The sequence below is a fragment of the Festucalex cinctus genome, chromosome 14, assembly GCF_051991245.1.
Source record: "Festucalex cinctus isolate MCC-2025b chromosome 14, RoL_Fcin_1.0, whole genome shotgun sequence".
In the NCBI taxonomy this organism is placed as follows: Eukaryota; Metazoa; Chordata; class Actinopteri; order Syngnathiformes; family Syngnathidae; genus Festucalex; species Festucalex cinctus.
Genome location: NC_135424.1, coordinates 20,033,111 through 20,052,118, shown reverse-complemented (window position 1 = coordinate 20,052,118; position 19,008 = coordinate 20,033,111). Strand labels below are relative to the sequence as shown.

The 19,008-nt window shown below is 41.4% G+C and overlaps 1 protein-coding gene across 1 annotated transcript in view; it reads right to left on the bottom strand.

Moving 5' to 3' along the window:
* The window catches only part of LOC144001636 (pyridine nucleotide-disulfide oxidoreductase domain-containing protein 2-like), a 474,238-nt gene that overhangs the window by 83,075 nt on the left and 372,155 nt on the right, over positions 1–19,008 (bottom strand). The window lies entirely within an intron of this gene.

Below are 19,008 nucleotides of genomic sequence, written 5' to 3'. Positions count from 1 at the left end.
TGGACAGCATGGGACTTTGAAAATTTTCAGCCAGGCATCAGACTTAGAAAAAATTCTGGCCAGCATGGGACTTTGAAATTTTTCAGCCAGGCATCAGACTTAGAAAAAATTCTGGCCAGCATGGGACTTTGAAAAAATTCTGGCCAGCATGGGACTTTGAAAATTTTCGGCCAGGCGTCAGACTTAGAAAAAATTCTGGCCTGCATGGGACTTTGAAATATTTCAGGCAGGCGTCAGACTTAGAAAAAATTCTGGCCAGCATGGGACTTTGAAAATTTTCAGCCAGGCATCAGACTTAGAAAAAATTCTGGCCAGCATGGGACTTTGAAATATTTCAGGCAGGCGTCAGACTTAGAAAAAATTCTGGCCAGCATGGGACTTAGAAAAAATTCTGGCCAGCATGGGACTTTGAAAATTTTTGGCCAAGCGTCAGACTTAGAAAAAATTCTGGCCAGCATGGGACTTTGAAAAAATTCTGGACAGCATGGGACTTTGAAAATTTTTGGCCAAGCGTCAGGCTTAGAAAAAATTCTGGCCAGCATGGGACTTTGAAAATTCTGGCCAGCATGGGACTTTGAAAATTTTCAGCCAGGCATCAGACTTAGAAAAAATTCTGGCCAGCATGGGACTTTGAAATATTTCAGGCAGGCGTCAGACTTAGAAAAAAATCTGGCCAGCATGGGACTTTGAAAAAATTCTGGACAGCATGGGACTTTGAAAATTTTTGGCCAAGCGTCAGACTTAGAAAAAATTCTGCCCAGCATGGGACTTTGAAATATTTCAGCCAGGCATCAGACTTAGAAAAAATTCTGGCCAGCATGGGACTTTGAAAAAATTCTGGACAGCATGGGACTTTGAAAATTTTCAGCCAGGCATCAGACTTAGAAAAAATTCTGGCCAGCATGGGACTTTGAAATTTTTCAGCCAGGCATCAGACTTAGAAAAAATTCTGGCCAGCATGGGACTTTGAAAATTTTCGGCCAGGCGTCAGACTTAGAAAAAATTCTGGCCAGCATGGGACTTTGAAATATTTAAGGCAGGCGTCAGACTTAGAAAAAAATCTGGCCAGCATGGGACTTTGAAAAAATTCTGGACAGCATGGGACTTTGAAAATTTTCAGGCAGGCGTCAGACTTAGAAAAAATTCTGGCCAGCATGGGACTTAGAAAAAATTCTGGCCAGCATGGGACTTTGAAAATTTTTGGCCAAGCGTCAGACTTAGAAAAAATTCTGGCCAGCATGGGACTTTGAAAAAATTCTGGACAGCATGGGACTTTGAAAATTTTTGGCCAAGCGTCAGACTTAGAAAAAATTCTGGCCAGCATGGGACTTTGAAAATTCTGGCCAGCATGGGACTTTGAAAATTTTCAGCCAGGCATCAGACTTAGAAAAAATTCTGGCCAGCATGGGACTTTGAAATATTTCAGGCAGGCGTCAGACTTAGAAAAAAATCTGGCCAGCATGGGACTTTGAAAAAATTCTGGACAGCATGGGACTTTGAACATTTTTGGCCAAGCGTCAGACTTAGAAAAAATTCTGGCCAGCATGGGACTTTGAAAAAATTCTGGACAGCATGGGACTTTGAAAATTTTTGGCCAAGCGTCAGACTTAGAAAAAATTCTGGCCAGCATGGGACTTTGAAAAAATTCTGGACAGCATGGGACTTTGAAAATTTTCAGGCAGGCGTCAGACTTAGAAAAAATTCTGGCCAGCATGGGACTTTGAAAAAATTCTGGACAGCATGGGACTTTGAAAATTTTCAGGCAGGCGTCAGACTTAGAAAAAATTCTGGCCAGCATGGGACTTTGAAAATTTTCAGCCAGGCATCAGACTTAGAAAAAATTCTGGCCAGCATGGGACTTTGAAAATTTTCGGCCAGGCGTCAGACTTAGAAAAAATTCTGGCCTGCATGGGACTTTGAAATATTTCAGGCAGGCGTCAGACTTAGAAAAAATTCTGGCCAGCATGGGACTTTGAAAATTTTCAGCCAGGCATCAGACTTAGAAAAAATTCTGGCCAGCATGGGACTTTGAAAAAATTCTGGACAGCATGGGACTTTGAAAATTTTCAGGCAGGCGTCAGACTTAGAAAAAATTCTGGCCAGCATGGGACTTTGAAAATTTTCAGCCAGGCATCAGACTTAGAAAAAATTCTGGCCAGCATGGGACTTTGAAAATTTTCGGCCAGGCGTCAGACTTAGAAAAAATTCTGGCCTGCATGGGACTTTGAAATATTTCAGGCAGGCGTCAGACTTAGAAAAAATTCTGGCCAGCATGGGACTTTGAAAATTTTCAGCCAGGCATCAGACTTAGAAAAAATTCTGGCCAGCATGGGACTTTGAAATATTTCAGGCAGGCGTCAGACTTAGAAAAAATTCTGGCCAGCATGGGACTTTGAAAATTTTCAGCCAGGCATCACTTAGAAAAAATTCTGGCCAGCATGGGACTTTGAAAATTTTCAGCCAGGCATCAGACTTAGAAAAAATTCTGGCCAGCATGGGACTTTGAAATATTTCAGGCAGGCATCAGACTTAGAAAAAATTCTGGCCAGCATGGGACTTTGAAATATTTCAGGCAGGCGTCAGACTTAGAAAAAATTCTGGCCAGCATGGGACTTTGAAAATTTTCGGCCAGGCGTCAGACTTAGAAAAAAAATCTGGCCAGCATGGGACTTTGAAAAAATTCTGGACAGCATGGGACTTTGAAAATTTTTGGCCAAGCGTCAGACTTAGAAAAAATTCTGGCCAGCATGGGACTTTGAAAAAATTCTGGACAGCATGGGACTTTGAAAATTTTTGGCCAAGCGTCAGACTTAGAAAAAATTCTGGCCAGCATGGGACTTTGAAAAAATTCTGGACAGCATGGGACTTTGAAAATTTTCAGGCAGGCGTCAGACTTAGAAAAAATTCTGGCCAGCATGGGACTTTGAAAAAATTCTGGACAGCATGGGACTTTGAAAATTTTCAGCCAGGCATCAGACTTAGAAAAAATTCTGGCCAGCATGGGACTTTGGAAATTTTCAGCCAGGCATCAGACTTAGAAAAAATTCTGGCCAGCATGGGACTTTGAAAATTTTCAGCCAGGCATCAGACTTAGAAAAAATTCTGGCCAGCATGGGACTTTGAAATATTTCAGGCAGGCATCAGACTTAGAAAAAATTCTGGCCAGCATGGGACTTTGAAAAAATTCTGGACAATGGGACTTTGAAAATTTTCAGCCAGGCATCAGACTTAGAAAAAATTCTGGCCAGCATGGGACTTTGAAAATTTTCAGCCAGGCATCAGACTTAGAAAAGATTCTGGCCAGCATGGGACTTTGAAATATTTCAGGCAGGCATCAGACTTAGAAAAAATTCTGGACAGCATGGGACTTTGAAAATTTTCAGCCAGGCATCAGACTTAGAAAAAATTCTGGCCAGCATGGGACTTTGAAATATTTCAGGCAGGCATCAGACTTAGAAAAAATTCTGGCCAGCATGGGACTTTGAAAAAATTCTGGACAGCATGGGACTTTGAAAATTTTTGGCCAAGCGTCAGACTTAGAAAAAATTCTGGCCAGCATGGGACTTTGAAATATTTCAGCCAGGCATCAGACTTAGAAAAAATTCTGGCCAGCATGGGACTTTGAAAAAATTCTGGACAGCATGGGACTTTGAAAATTTTCAGCCAGGCATCAGACTTAGAAAAAATTCTGGCCAGCATGGGACTTTGAAATTTTTCAGCCAGGCATCAGACTTAGAAAAAATTCTGGCCAGCATGGGACTTTGAAAATTTTCGGCCAGGCGTCAGACTTAGAAAAAATTCTGGCCAGCATGGGACTTTGAAATATTTAAGGCAGGCATCAGACTTAGAAAAAATTCTGGCCAGCATGGGACTTTGAAATATTTCAGGCAGGCGTCAGACTTAGAAAAAATTCTGGCCAGCATGGGACATTGAAAAAATTCTGGACAGCATGGGACTTTGAAAATTTTCAGCCAGGCATCAGACTTAGAAAAAATTCTGGCCAGCATGGGACTTTGGAAATTTTCAGCCAGGCATCAGACTTAGAAAAAATTCTGGCCAGCATGGGACTTTGAAATATTTCAGGCAGGCATCAGACTTAGAAAAAATTCTGGCCAGCATGGGACTTTGAAATATTTCAGGCAGGCGTCAGACTTAGAAAAAATTCTGGCCAGCATGGGACATTGAAAAAATTCTGGACAGCATGGGACTTTGAAAATTTTTGGCCAAGCGTCAGACTTAGAAAAAATTCTGGCCAGCATGGGACTTTGAAAAAATTCTGGACAGCATGGGACTTTGAAAATTTTCAGCCTGGCATCAGACTTAGAAAAAATTCTGGCCAGCATGGGACTTTGAAATATTTCAGGCAGGCATCAGACTTAGAAAAAATTCTGGCCAGCATAGGACTTTGAAAAAATTCTGGACAGCATGGGACTTTGAAAAAATTCTGGACAGCATGGGACTTTGAAAATTTTTGGCCAAGCGTCAGACTTAGAAAAAATTCTGGCCAGCATGGGACTTTGAAAAAATTCTGGACAGCATGGGACTTTGAAAATTTTCAGGCAGGCGTCAGACTTAGAAAAAATTCTGGACAGCATGGGACTTTGAAAAAATTCTGGACAGCATGGGACTTTGAAAATTTTCAGCCAGGCATCAGACTTAGAAAAAATTCTGGCCAGCATGGGACTTTGGAAATTTTCAGCCAGGCATCAGACTTAGAAAAAATTCTGGCCAGCATGGGACTTTGAAATATTTCAGGCAGGCGTCAGACTTAGAAAAAATTCTGGCCAGCATGGGACTTTGAAAAAATTCTGGACAGCATGGGACTTTGAAAATTTTCAGGCAGGCGTCAGACTTAGAAAAAATTCTGGCCAGCATGGGACTTTGAAAAAATTCTGGCCAGCATGGGACTTTGAAAATTTTCAGCCAGGCATCAGACTTAGAAAAAATTCTGGCCAGCATGGGACTTTGAAAAAATTCTGGACAGCATGGGACTTTGAAAATTTTCAGGCAGGCGTCAGACTTAGAAAAAATTCTGGCCAGCATGGGACTTTGAAAATTTTCAGCCAGGCATCAGACTTAGAAAAAATTCTGGCCAGCATGGGACTTTGAAAATTTTCGGCCAGGCGTCAGACTTAGAAAAAATTCTGGCCTGCATGGGACTTTGAAATATTTCAGGCAGGCGTCAGACTTAGAAAAAATTCTGGCCAGCATGGGACTTTGAAAATTTTCAGCCAGGCATCAGACTTAGAAAAAATTCTGGCCAGCATGGGACTTTGAAATATTTCAGGCAGGCGTCAGACTTAGAAAAAATTCTGGCCAGCATGGGACTTTGAAAATTTTCAGCCAGGCATCACTTAGAAAAAATTCTGGCCAGCATGGGACTTTGAAAATTTTCAGCCAGGCGTCAGACTTAGAAAAAAAATCTGGCCAGCATGGGACTTTGAAAAAATTCTGGACAGCATGGGACTTTGAAAATTTTTGGCCAAGCGTCAGACTTAGAAAAAATTCTGGCCAGCATGGGACTTTGAAAAAATTCTGGACAGCATGGGACTTTGAAAATTTTTGGCCAAGCGTCAGACTTAGAAAAAATTCTGGCCAGCATGGGACTTTGAAAAAATTCTGGACAGCATGGGACTTTGAAAATTTTCAGGCAGGCGTCAGACTTAGAAAAAATTCTGGCCAGCATGGGACTTTGAAAAAATTCTGGACAGCATGGGACTTTGAAAATTTTCAGCCAGGCATCAGACTTAGAAAAAATTCTGGCCAGCATGGGACTTTGGAAATTTTCAGCCAGGCATCAGACTTAGAAAAAATTCTGGCCAGCATGGGACTTTGAAAATTTTCAGCCAGGCATCAGACTTAGAAAAAATTCTGGCCAGCATGGGACTTTGAAATATTTCAGGCAGGCATCAGACTTAGAAAAAATTCTGGCCAGCATGGGACTTTGAAAAAATTCTGGACAATGGGACTTTGAAAATTTTCAGCCAGGCATCAGACTTAGAAAAAATTCTGGCCAGCATGGGACTTTGAAAATTTTCAGCCAGGCATCAGACTTAGAAAAGATTCTGGCCAGCATGGGACTTTGAAATATTTCAGGCAGGCATCAGACTTAGAAAAAATTCTGGACAGCATGGGACTTTGAAAATTTTCAGCCAGGCATCAGACTTAGAAAAAATTCTGGCCAGCATGGGACTTTGAAAAAATTCTGGACAGCATGGGACTTTGAAAATTTTTGGCCAAGCGTCAGACTTAGAAAAAATTCTGGCCAGCATGGGACTTTGAAATATTTCAGCCAGGCATCAGACTTAGAAAAAATTCTGGCCAGCATGGGACTTTGAAAAAATTCTGGACAGCATGGGACTTTGAAAATTTTCAGCCAGGCATCAGACTTAGAAAAAATTCTGGCCAGCATGGGACTTTGAAATTTTTCAGCCAGGCATCAGACTTAGAAAAAATTCTGGCCAGCATGGGACTTTGAAAATTTTCGGCCAGGCGTCAGACTTAGAAAAAATTCTGGCCAGCATGGGACTTTGAAATATTTCAGGCAGGCGTCAGACTTAGAAAAAATTCTGGCCAGCATGGGACATTGAAAAAATTCTGGACAGCATGGGACTTTGAAAATTTTCAGCCAGGCATCAGACTTAGAAAAAATTCTGGCCAGCATGGGACTTTGGAAATTTTCAGCCAGGCATCAGACTTAGAAAAAATTCTGGCCAGCATGGGACTTTGAAATATTTCAGGCAGGCATCAGACTTAGAAAAAATTCTGGCCAGCATGGGACTTTGAAATATTTCAGGCAGGCGTCAGACTTAGAAAAAATTCTGGCCAGCATGGGACATTGAAAAAATTCTGGACAGCATGGGACTTTGAAAATTTTTGGCCAAGCGTCAGACTTAGAAAAAATTCTGGCCAGCATGGGACTTTGAAAAAATTCTGGACAGCATGGGACTTTGAAATATTTCAGGCAGGCATCAGACTTAGAAAAAATTCTGGCCAGCATGGGACTTTGAAAAAATTCTGGACAGCATGGGACTTTGAAAATTTTCAGCCAGGCATCAGACTTAGAAAAAATTCTGGCCAGCATGGGACTTTGAAATATTTCAGGCAGGCATCAGACTTAGAAAAAATTCTGGCCAGCATAGGACTTTGAAAAAATTCTGGACAGCATGGGACTTTGAAAAAATTCTGGACAGCATGGGACTTTGAAAATTTTTGGCCAAGCGTCAGACTTAGAAAAAATTCTGGCCAGCATGGGACTTTGAAAAAATTCTGGACAGCATGGGACTTTGAAAATTTTCAGGCAGGCGTCAGACTTAGAAAAAATTCTGGCCAGCATGGGACTTTGAAAAAATTCTGGACAGCATGGGACTTTGAAAATTTTCAGCCAGGCATCAGACTTAGAAAAAATTCTGGCCAGCATGGGACTTTGGAAATTTTCAGCCAGGCATCAGACTTAGAAAAAATTCTGGCCAGCATGGGACTTTGAAAATTTTCAGCCAGGCATCAGACTTAGAAAAAATTCTGGCCAGCATGGGACTTTGAAATATTTCAGGCAGGCATCAGACTTAGAAAAAATTCTGGACAGCATGGGACTTTGAAAATTTTCAGCCAGGCATCAGACTTAGAAAAAATTCTGGCCAGCATGGGACTTTGGAAATTTTCAGCCAGGCATCAGACTTAGAAAAAATTCTGGCCAGCATGGGACTTTGAAAATTTTCGGCCAGGCGTCAGACTTAGAAAAAAATTCTGGCCAGCATGGGACTTAGAAAAAATTCTGGCCAGCATGGGACTTTGAAAATTTTTGGCCAAGCGTCAGACTTAGAAAAAATTCTGGCCAGCATGGGACTTTGAAATTTTTCAGCCAGGCGTCAGACTTAGAAAAAATTCTGGCCAGCATGGGACTTTGAAAAAATTCTGGACAGCATGGGACTTTGAAAATTTTTGGCCAAGCGTCAGACTTAGAAAAAATTCTGGCCAGCATGGGACTTTGAAAAAATTCTGGACAGCATGGGACTTTGAAATATTTCAGGCAGGCATCAGACTTAGAAAAAATTCTGGCCAGCATGGGACTTTGAAAAAATTCTGGACAGCATGGGACTTTGAAAATTTTCAGCCAGGCATCAGACTTAGAAAAAATTCTGGCCAGCATGGGACTTTGAAATATTTCAGGCAGGCATCAGACTTAGAAAAAATTCTGGCCAGCATAGGACTTTGAAAAAATTCTGGACAGCATGGGACTTTGAAAAAATTCTGGACAGCATGGGACTTTGAAAATTTTTGGCCAAGCGTCAGACTTAGAAAAAATTCTGGCCAGCATGGGACTTTGAAAAAATTCTGGACAGCATGGGACTTTGAAAATTTTCAGGCAGGCGTCAGACTTAGAAAAAATTCTGGCCAGCATGGGACTTTGAAAAAATTCTGGACAGCATGGGACTTTGAAAATTTTCAGCCAGGCATCAGACTTAGAAAAAATTCTGGCCAGCATGGGACTTTGGAAATTTTCAGCCAGGCATCAGACTTAGAAAAAATTCTGGCCAGCATGGGACTTTGAAAATTTTCAGCCAGGCATCAGACTTAGAAAAAATTCTGGCCAGCATGGGACTTTGAAATATTTCAGGCAGGCATCAGACTTAGAAAAAATTCTGGACAGCATGGGACTTTGAAAATTTTCAGCCAGGCATCAGACTTAGAAAAAATTCTGGCCAGCATGGGACTTTGGAAATTTTCAGCCAGGCATCAGACTTAGAAAAAATTCTGGCCAGCATGGGACTTTGAAAATTTTCGGCCAGGCGTCAGACTTAGAAAAAAATTCTGGCCAGCATGGGACTTAGAAAAAATTCTGGCCAGCATGGGACTTTGAAAATTTTTGGCCAAGCGTCAGACTTAGAAAAAATTCTGGCCAGCATGGGACTTTGAAAAAATTCTGGACAGCATGGGACTTTGAAATATTTCAGGCAGGCATCAGACTTAGAAAAAATTCTGGCCAGCATGGGACTTTGAAAAAATTCTGGACAGCATGGGACTTTGAAAATTTTCAGCCAGGCATCAGACTTAGAAAAAATTCTGGCCAGCATGGGACTTTGAAATATTTCAGGCAGGCATCAGACTTAGAAAAAATTCTGGCCAGCATAGGACTTTGAAAAAATTCTGGACAGCATGGGACTTTGAAAATTTTCAGCCAGGCATCAGACTTAGAAAAAATTCTGGCCAGCATGGGACTTTGAAAATTTTCAGCCAGGCATCAGACTTAGAAAAAATTCTGGCCAGCATGGGACTTTGAAATATTTCAGGCAGGCATCAGACTTAGAAAAAATTCTGGACAGCATGGGACTTTGAAAATTTTCAGCCAGGCATCAGACTTAGAAAAAATTCTGGCCAGCATGGGACTTTGAAATATTTCAGGCAGGCATCAGACTTAGAAAAAATTCTGGCCAGCATGGGACTTTGAAAAAATTCTGGCCAGCATGGGACTTTGAAAATTTTCAGCCAGGCATCAGACTTAGAAAAAATTCTGGCCAGCATGGGACTTTGAAATATTTCAGGCAGGCGTCAGACTTAGAAAAAATTCTGGCCAGCATGGGACTTTGAAAAAATTCTGGACAGCATGGGACTGAAAATTTTTGGCCAAGCGTCAGACTTAGAAAAAATTCTGGCCAGCATGGGACTTTGAAAATTTTTGGCCAAGCGTCAGACTTAGAAAAAATTCTGCCCAGCATGGGACTTTGAAAAAATTCTGGACAGAATGGGACTTTGAAAATTTTTGGCCAAGCGTCAGACTTAGAAAAAATTCTGGCCAGCATGGGACTTTGAAATATTTCAGCCAGGCATCAGACTTAGAAAAAATTCTGGCCAGCATGGGACTTTGAAAAAATTCTGGACAGCATGGGACTTTGAAAATTTTCAGCCAGGCATCAGACTTAGAAAAAATTCTGGCCAGCATGGGACTTTGAAATTTTTCAGCCAGGCATCAGACTTAGAAAAAATTCTGGCCAGCATGGGACTTAGAAAAAATTCTGGCCAGCATGGGACTTTGAAAATTTTTGGCCAAGCGTCAGACTTAGAAAAAATTCTGGCCAGCATGGGACTTTGAAAAAATTCTGGACAGCATGGGACTTTGAAAATTTTTGGCCAAGCGTCAGACTTAGAAAAAATTCTGGCCAGCATGGGACTTTGAAAATTCTGGCCAGCATGGGACTTTGAAAATTTTCAGCCAGGCATCAGACTTAGAAAAAATTCTGGCCAGCATGGGACTTTGAAATATTTTAGGCAGGCGTCAGACTTAGAAAAAAATCTGGCCAGCATGGGACTTTGAAAAAATTCTGGACAGCATGGGACTTTGAAAATTTTCGGCCAGGCGTCAGACTTAGAAAAAATTCTGGCCAGCATGGGACTTAGAAGAAATTCTGGCCAGCATGGGACTTTGAAAATTTTCGGCCAGGCATCAGACTTAGAAAAAATTCTGGCCAGCATGGGACTTTGAAAAAATTCTGGCCAGCATGGGACTTTGAAAATTTTCGGCCAGGCGTCAGACTTAGAAAAAATTCTGGCCAGCATGGGACTTAGAAAAAATTCTGGCCATCATGGGACTTTGAAAATTTTTGGCCAAGCGTCAGACTTAGAAAAAATTCTGGCCAGCATGGGACTTTGAAAAAATTCTGGACAGCATGGGACTTTGAAAATTTTCGGCCAAGCGTCAGACTTAGAAAAAATTCTGGCCAGCATGGGACTTTGAAATTTTTCAGCCAGGCGTCAGACTTAGAAAAAATTCTGGCCATCATGGGACTTTGAAAATTTTCAGCCAGGCGTCATACTTAGAAAAAATTCTGGCCATCATGGGACTTTGAAAATTTTCGGCCAAGCGTCAGACTTAGAAAAAATTCTGGCCAGCATGGGACTTAGAAGAAATTCTGGCCAGCATGGGACTTTGAAATTTTTCAGCCAGGCGTCAGACTTAGAAAAAATTCTGGCCAGCATGGGACTTTGAAAAAATTCTGGACAGCATGGGACTTAGAAAAAATTCTGGCCAGCATGGGACTTTGAAATTTTTCAGCCAGGCATCAGACTTAGAAAAAATTCTGGCCATCATGGGACTTTGAAAATTTTCAGCCAGGCATCAGACTTAGAAAAAATTCTGGCCGGCATGGGACTTTGAAATATTTTCAGCCAGGCATCAGACTTAGAAAAAATTCTGGCCAGCATGGGACTTTGAAAATTTTCAGCCAGGCGTCAGACTTAGAAAAAGTTCTGGCCAGCATGGGACTTTGAAATATTTTCAGCCAGGCATCAGACTTAGAAAAAATTCTGGCCAGCATGGGACTTTGAAAATTTTCGGCCAGGCGTCAGACTTAGAAAAAATTCTGGCCATCATGGGACTTTGAAAATTTTCGGCCAGGCATCAGACTTAGAAAAAATTCTGGCCAGCATGGGACTTAGAAAAAATTCTGGCCAGCATGGGACTTAGAAGAAATTCTGGCCAGCATGGGACTTTGAAAATTTTCGGCCAGGCATCAGACTTAGAAAAAATTCTGGCCATCATGGGACTTAGAAAAAATTCTGGCCAGCATGGGACTTTGAAATTTTTCAGCCAGGCATCAGACTTAGAAAAAATTCTGGCCAGCATGGGACTTTGAAAATTTTCGGCCAGGCGTCAGACTTAGAAAAAATTCTGGCCATCATGGGACTTTGAAAATTTTCAGCCAGGCGTCAGACTTAGAAAAAATTCTGGCCAGCATGGGACTTTGAAAAAATTCTGGACAGCATGGGACTTAGAAAAAATTCTGGCCAGCATGGGACTTTGAAATTTTCAGCCAGGCATCAGACTTAGAAAAAATTCTGGCCATCATGGGACTTTGAAAATTTTCAGCCAGGCATCAGACTTAGAAAAAATTCTGGACAGCATGGGACTTTGAAAATTTTCGGCCAGGCGTCAGACTTAGAAAAAATTCTGGCCATCATGGGACTTTGAAAATTTTCAGCCAGGCGTCAGACTTAGAAAAAATTCTGGCCAGCATGGGACTTTGAAATATTTTCAGCCAGGCATCAGACTTAGAAGAAATTCTGGCCAGCATGGGACTTTGAAAATTTTCGGCCAGGCGTCAGACTTAGAAAAAATTCTGGCCATCATGGGACTTTGAAAATTTTCAGTCAGGCGTCAGACTTAGAAAAAATTCTGGCCAGCATGGGACTTTGAAAATTTTCGGCCAGGCGTCAGACTTAGAAAAAATTCTGGCCATCATGGGACTTTGAAAATTTTCGGCCAAGCGTCAGACTTAGAAAAAATTCTGGCCAGCATGGGACTTAGAAGAAATTCTGGCCAGCATGGGACTTTGAAATTTTTCAGCCAGGCGTCAGACTTAGAAAAAATTCTGGCCAGCATGGGACTTTGAAAATTTTCAGCCAGGCATCAGACTTAGAAAAAATTCTGGCCAGCATGGGACTTTGAAATATTTCAGGCAGGCATCAGACTTAGAAAAAATTCTGGACAGCATGGGACTTTGAAAATTTTCAGCCAGGCATCAGACTTAGAAAAAATTCTGGACAGCATGGGACTTTGAAATATTTCAGGCAGGCATCAGACTTAGAAAAAATTCTGGCCAGCATGGGACTGAAAAAATTCTGGCCAGCATGGGACTTTGAAAATTTTCAGCCAGGCATCAGACTTAGAAAAAATTCTGGCCAGCATGGGACTTTGAAAGAATTCTGGACAGCATGGGACTTTGAAAATTTTTGGCCAAGCGTCAGACCTAGAAAAAATTCTGGCCAGCATGGGACTTTGAAAAACTTCTGGACAGCATGGGACTTTGAAAATTTTTGGCCAAGCGTCAGACTTAGAAAAAATTCTGGCCAGCATAGGACTTTGAAAAAATTCTGGCCAGCATGGGACTTTGAAATATTTCAGGCAGGCGTCAGACTTAGAAAAAATTCTGGCCAGCATGGGACTTTGAAAATTTTCAGCCAGGCGTCAGACTTAGAAAAAATTCTGGCCAGCATGGGACTTTGAAAATTTTCGGCCAGGCGTCAGACTTAGAAAAAATTCTGGCCAGCATGGGACTTTGAAAAAATTCTGGACAGCATGGGACTTTGAAATATTTCAGGCAGGCATCAGACTTAGAAAAAATTCTGGCCAGCATGGGACTTTGAAAAAATTCTGGACAGCATGGGACTTTGAAAATTTTCAGCCAGGCATCAGACTTAGAAAAAATTCTGGCCAGCATGGGACTTTGAAAAACTTCTGGACAGCATGGGACTTTGAAAATTTTTGGCCAAGCGTCAGACTTAGAAAAAATTCTGGCCAGCATAGGACTTTGAAAAAATTCTGGCCAGCATGGGACTTTGAAATATTTCAGGCAGGCGTCAGACTTAGAAAAAATTCTGGCCAGCATGGGACTTTGAAAATTTTCAGCCAGGCATCAGACTTAGAAAAAATTCTGGCCAGCATGGGACTTTGAAAATTTTCGGCCAGGCGTCAGACTTAGAAAAAATTCTGGCCAGCATGGGACTTTGAAATATTTCAGCCAGGCATCAGACTTAGAAAAAATTCTGGCCAGCATGGGACTTTGAAAAAATTCTGGACAGCATGGGACTTTGAAATATTTCAGGCAGGCATCAGACTTAGAAAAAATTCTGGCCAGCATGGGACTTTGAAAAAATTCTGGACAGCATGGGACTTTGAAAATTTTCAGCCAGGCATCAGACTTAGAAAAAATTCTGGCCAGCATGGGACTTTGAAAAAATTCTGGACAGCATCTGACTTTGAAAATTTTCAGCCAGGCATCAGACTTAGAAAAAATTCTGGCCAGCATGGGACTTTGAAATATTTCAGGCAGGCGTCAGACTTAGAAAAAATTCTGGCCAGCATGGGACTTTGAAAAAATTCTGGACAGCATGGGACTTTGAAAATTTTTGGCCAAGCGTCAGACTTAGAAAAAATTCTGGCCAGCATGAGACTTTGAAAAAATTCTGGACAGCATGGGACTTTGAAAATTTTTGGCCAAGCGTCAGACTTAGAAAAAATTCTGGCCAGCATGGGACTTTGAAAATTTTTGGCCAAGCGTCAGACTTAGAAAAAATTCTGGCCAGCATGGGACTTTGAAAAAATTCTGGACAGCATGGGACTTTGAAATATTTCAGGCAGGCATCAGACTTAGAAAAAATTCTGGCCAGCATGGGACTTTGAAAAAATTCTGGACAGCATGGGACTTTGAAAATTTTCAGCCAGGCATCAGACTTAGAAAAAATTCTGGCCAGCATGGGACTTTGAAAAAATTCTGGACAGCATCGGACTTTGAAAATTTTCAGCCAGGCATCAGACTTAGAAAAAATTCTGGCCAGCATGGGACTTTGAAATATTTCAGGCAGGCATCAGACTTAGAAAAAATTCTGGCCAGCATGGGACTTTGAAAAAATTCTGGCCAGCATGGGACTTTGAAAATTTTCAGCCAGGCATCAGACTTAGAAAAAATTCTGGCCAGCATGGGACTTTGAAATATTTCAGGCAGGCGTCAGACTTAGAAAAAAATCTGGCCAGCATGGGACTTTGAAAAAATTCTGGACAGCATGGGACTTTGAAAATTTTTGGCCAAGCGTCAGACTTAGAAAAAATTCTGGCCAGCATGGGACTTTGAAAAAATTCTGGACAGCATGGGACTTTGAAAATTTTTGGCCAAGCGTCAGACTTAGAAAAAATTCTGGCCAGCATGGGACTTTGAAAAAATTCTGGACAGCATGGGACTTTGAAAATTTTCAGGCAGGCGTCAGACTTAGAAAAAATTCTGGCCAGCATGGGACTTTGAAAAAATTCTGGCCAGCATGGGACTTTGAAAATTTTCAGGCAGGCGTCAGACTTGGAAAAAATTCTGGCCAGCATGGGACTTTGAAAATTTTCAGCCAGGCATCAGACTTAGAAAAAATTCTGGCCAGCATGGGACTTTGAAAATTTTCGGCCAGGCGTCAGACTTAGAAAAAATTCTGGCCTGCATGGGACTTTGAAATATTTCAGGCAGGCGTCAGACTTAGAAAAAATTCTGGCCAGCATGGGACTTTGAAAATTTTCAGCCAGGCATCAGACTTAGAAAAAATTCTGGCCAGCATGGGACTTTGAAATATTTCAGGCAGGCATCAGACTTAGAAAAAATTCTGGACAGCATGGGACTTTGAAAATTTTCAGCCAGGCATCAGACTTAGAAAAAATTCTGGCCAGCATGGGACTTTGAAATATTTCAGGCAGGCATCAGACTTAGAAAAAATTCTGGCCAGCATGGGACTTTGAAAAAATTCTGGCCAGCATGGGACTTTGAAAATTTTCAGCCGGGCATCAGACTTAGAAAAAATTCTGGCCAGCATGGGACTTTGAAATATTTCAGGCAGGCGTCAGACTTAGAAAAAATTCTGGCCAGCATGGGACTTTGAAAAAATTCTGGACAGCATGGGACTTTGAAAATTTTTGGCCAAGCGTCAGACTTAGAAAAAATTCTGGCCAGCATGAGACTTTGAAAAAATTCTGGACAGCATGGGACTTTGAAAATTTTTGGCCAAGCGTCAGACTTAGAAAAAATTCTGGCCAGCATGGGACTTTGAAAATTTTTGGCCAAGCGTCAGACTTAGAAAAAATTCTGGCCAGCATGGGACTTTGAAAAAATTCTGGACAGCATGGGACTTTGAAATATTTCAGGCAGGCATCAGACTTAGAAAAAATTCTGGCCAGCATGGGACTTTGAAAAAATTCTGGACAGCATGGGACTTTGAAAATTTTCAGCCAGGCATCAGACTTAGAAAAAATTCTGGCCAGCATGGGACTTTGAAAAAATTCTGGACAGCATCGGACTTTGAAAATTTTCAGCCAGGCATCAGACTTAGAAAAAATTCTGGCCAGCATGGGACTTTGAAAATTTTCAGCCAGGCATCAGACTTAGAAAAAATTCTGGCCAGCATGGGACTTTGAAATATTTCAGGCAGGCATCAGACTTAGAAAAAATTCTGGACAGCATGGGACTTTGAAAATTTTCAGCCAGGCATCAGACTTAGAAAAAATTCTGGCCAGCATGGGACTTTGAAATATTTCAGGCAGGCATCAGACTTAGAAAAAATTCTGGCCAGCATGGGACTTTGAAAAAATTCTGGCCAGCATGGGACTTTGAAAATTTTTGGCCAAGCGTCAGACTTAGAAAAAATTCTGGCCAGCATGGGACTTTGAAAAAATTCTGGACAGCATGGGACTTTGAAAATTTTCAGGCAGGCGTCAGACTTAGAAAAAATTCTGGCCAGCATGGGACTTTGAAAAAATTCTGGACAGCATGGGACTTTGAAAATTTTCAGGCAGGCGTCAGACTTGGAAAAAATTCTGGCCAGCATGGGACTTTGAAAAAATTCTGGACAGCATGGGACTTTGAAATATTTCAGGCAGGCATCAGACTTAGAAAAAATTCTGGCCAGCATGGGACTTTGAAAAAATTCTGGACAGCATGGGACTTTGAAAATTTTCAGCCAGGCATCAGACTTAGAAAAAATTCTGGCCAGCATGGGACTTTGAAAAAATTCTGGACAGCATCGGACTTTGAAAATTTTCAGCCAGGCATCAGACTTAGAAAAAATTCTGGCCAGCATGGGACTTTGAAAATTTTCAGCCAGGCATCAGACTTAGAAAAAATTCTGGCCAGCATGGGACTTTGAAATATTTCAGGCAGGCATCAGACTTAGAAAAAATTCTGGACAGCATGGGACTTTGAAAATTTTCAGCCAGGCATCAGACTTAGAAAAAATTCTGGCCAGCATGGGACTTTGAAAAAATTCTGGACAGCATGGGACTTTGAAAATTTTTGGCCAAGCGTCAGACTTAGAAAAAATTCTGGCCAGCATGGGACTTTGAAAATTTTTGGCCAAGCGTCAGACTTAGAAAAAATTCTGCCCAGCATGGGACTTTGAAAAAATTCTGGACAGCATGGGACTTTGAAAATTTTTGGCCAAGCGTCAGACTTAGAAAAAATTCTGGCCAGCATGGGACTTTGAAATATTTCAGCCAGGCATCAGACTTAGAAAAAATTCTGGCCAGCATGGGACTTTGAAAAAATTCTGGACAGCATGGGACTTTGAAAATTTTCAGCCAGGCATCAGACTTAGAAAAAATTCTGGCCAGCATGGGACTTTGAAATTTTTCAGCCAGGCATCAGACTTAGAAAAAATTCTGGCCAGCATGGGACTTTGAAAATTTTCGGCCAGGCGTCAGACTTAGAAAAAATTCTGGCCAGCATGGGACTTTGAAATATTTAAGGCAGGCGTCAGACTTAGAAAAAAATCTGGCCAGCATGGGACTTTGAAAAAATTCTGGACAGCATGGGACTTTGAAAATTTTCAGGCAGGCGTCAGACTTAGAAAAAATTCTGGCCAGCATGGGACTTTGAAAAAATTCTGGACAGCATGGGACTTTGAAAATTTTTGGCCAAGCGTCAGACTTAGAAAAAATTCTGGCCAGCATGGGACTTTGAAAATTCTGGCCAGCATGGGACTTTGAAAATTTTCAGCCAGGCATCAGACTTAGAAAAAATTCTGGCCAGCATGGGACTTTGAAATATTTCAGGCAGGCGTCAGACTTAGAAAAAAATCTGGCCAGCATGGGACTTTGAAAAAATTCTGGACAGCATGGGACTTTGAAAATTTTTGGCCAAGCGTCAGACTTAGAAAAAATTCTGGCCAGCATGGGACTTTGAAAAAATTCTGGACAGCATGGGACTTTGAAAATTTTCAGGCAGGCGTCAGACTTAGAAAAAATTCTGGCCAGCATGGGACTTTGAAAAAATTCTGGACAGCATGGGACTTTGAAAATTTTCAGGCAGGCGTCAGACTTAGAAAAAATTCTGGCCAGCATGGGACTTTGAAAATTTTCAGCCAGGCATCAGACTTAGAAAAAATTCTGGCCAGCATGGGACTTTGAAAATTTTCGGCCAGGCGTCAGACTTAGAAAAAATTCTGGCCTGCATGGGACTTTGAAATATTTCAGGCAGGCGTCAGACTTAGAAAAAATTCTGGCCAGCATGGGACTTTGAAAATTTTCAGCCAGGCATCAGACTTAGAAAAAATTCTGGCCAGCATGGGACTTTGAAATATTTCAGGCAGGCGTCAGACTTAGAAAAAATTCTGGCCAGCATGGGACTTAGAAAAAATTCTGGCCAGCATGGGACTTTGAAAATTTTTGGCCAAGCGTCAGACTTAGAAAAAATTCTGGCCAGCATGGGACTTTGAAAAAATTCTGGACAGCATGGGACTTTGAAAATTTTTGGCCAAGCGTCAGGCTTAGAAAAAATTCTGGCCAGCATGGGACTTTGAAAATTCTGGCCAGCATGGGACTTTGAAAATTTTCAGCCAGGCATCAGACTTAGAAAAAATTCTGGCCAGCATGGGACTTTGAAATATTTCAGGCAGGCGTCAGACTTAGAAAAAAATCTGGCCAGCATGGGACTTTGAAAAAATTCTGGACAGCATGGGACTTTGAAAATTTTTGGCCAAGCGTCAGACTTAGAAAAAATTCTGCCCAGCATGGGACTTTGAAAAAATTCTGGACAGCATGGGACTTTGAAAATTTTTGGCCAAGCGTCAGACTTAGAAAAAATTCTGGCCAGCATGGGACTTTGAAATATTTCAGCCAGGCATCAGACTTAGAAAAAATTCTGGCCAGCATGGGACTTTGAAAAAATTCTGGACAGCATGGGACTTTGAAAATTTTCAGCCAGGCATCAGACTTAGAAAAAATTCTGGCCAGCATGGGACTTTGAAATTTTTCAGCCAGGCATCAGACTTAGAAAAAATTCTGGCCAGCATGGGACTTTGAAAATTTTCGGCCAGGCGTCAGACTTAGAAAAAATTCTGGCCAGCATGGGACTTTGAAATATTTAAGGCAGGCGTCAGACTTAGAAAAAAATCTGGCCAGCATGGGACTTTGAAAAAATTCTGGACAGCATGGGACTTTGAAAATTTTCAGGCAGGCGTCAGACTTAGAAAAAATTCTGGCCAGCATGG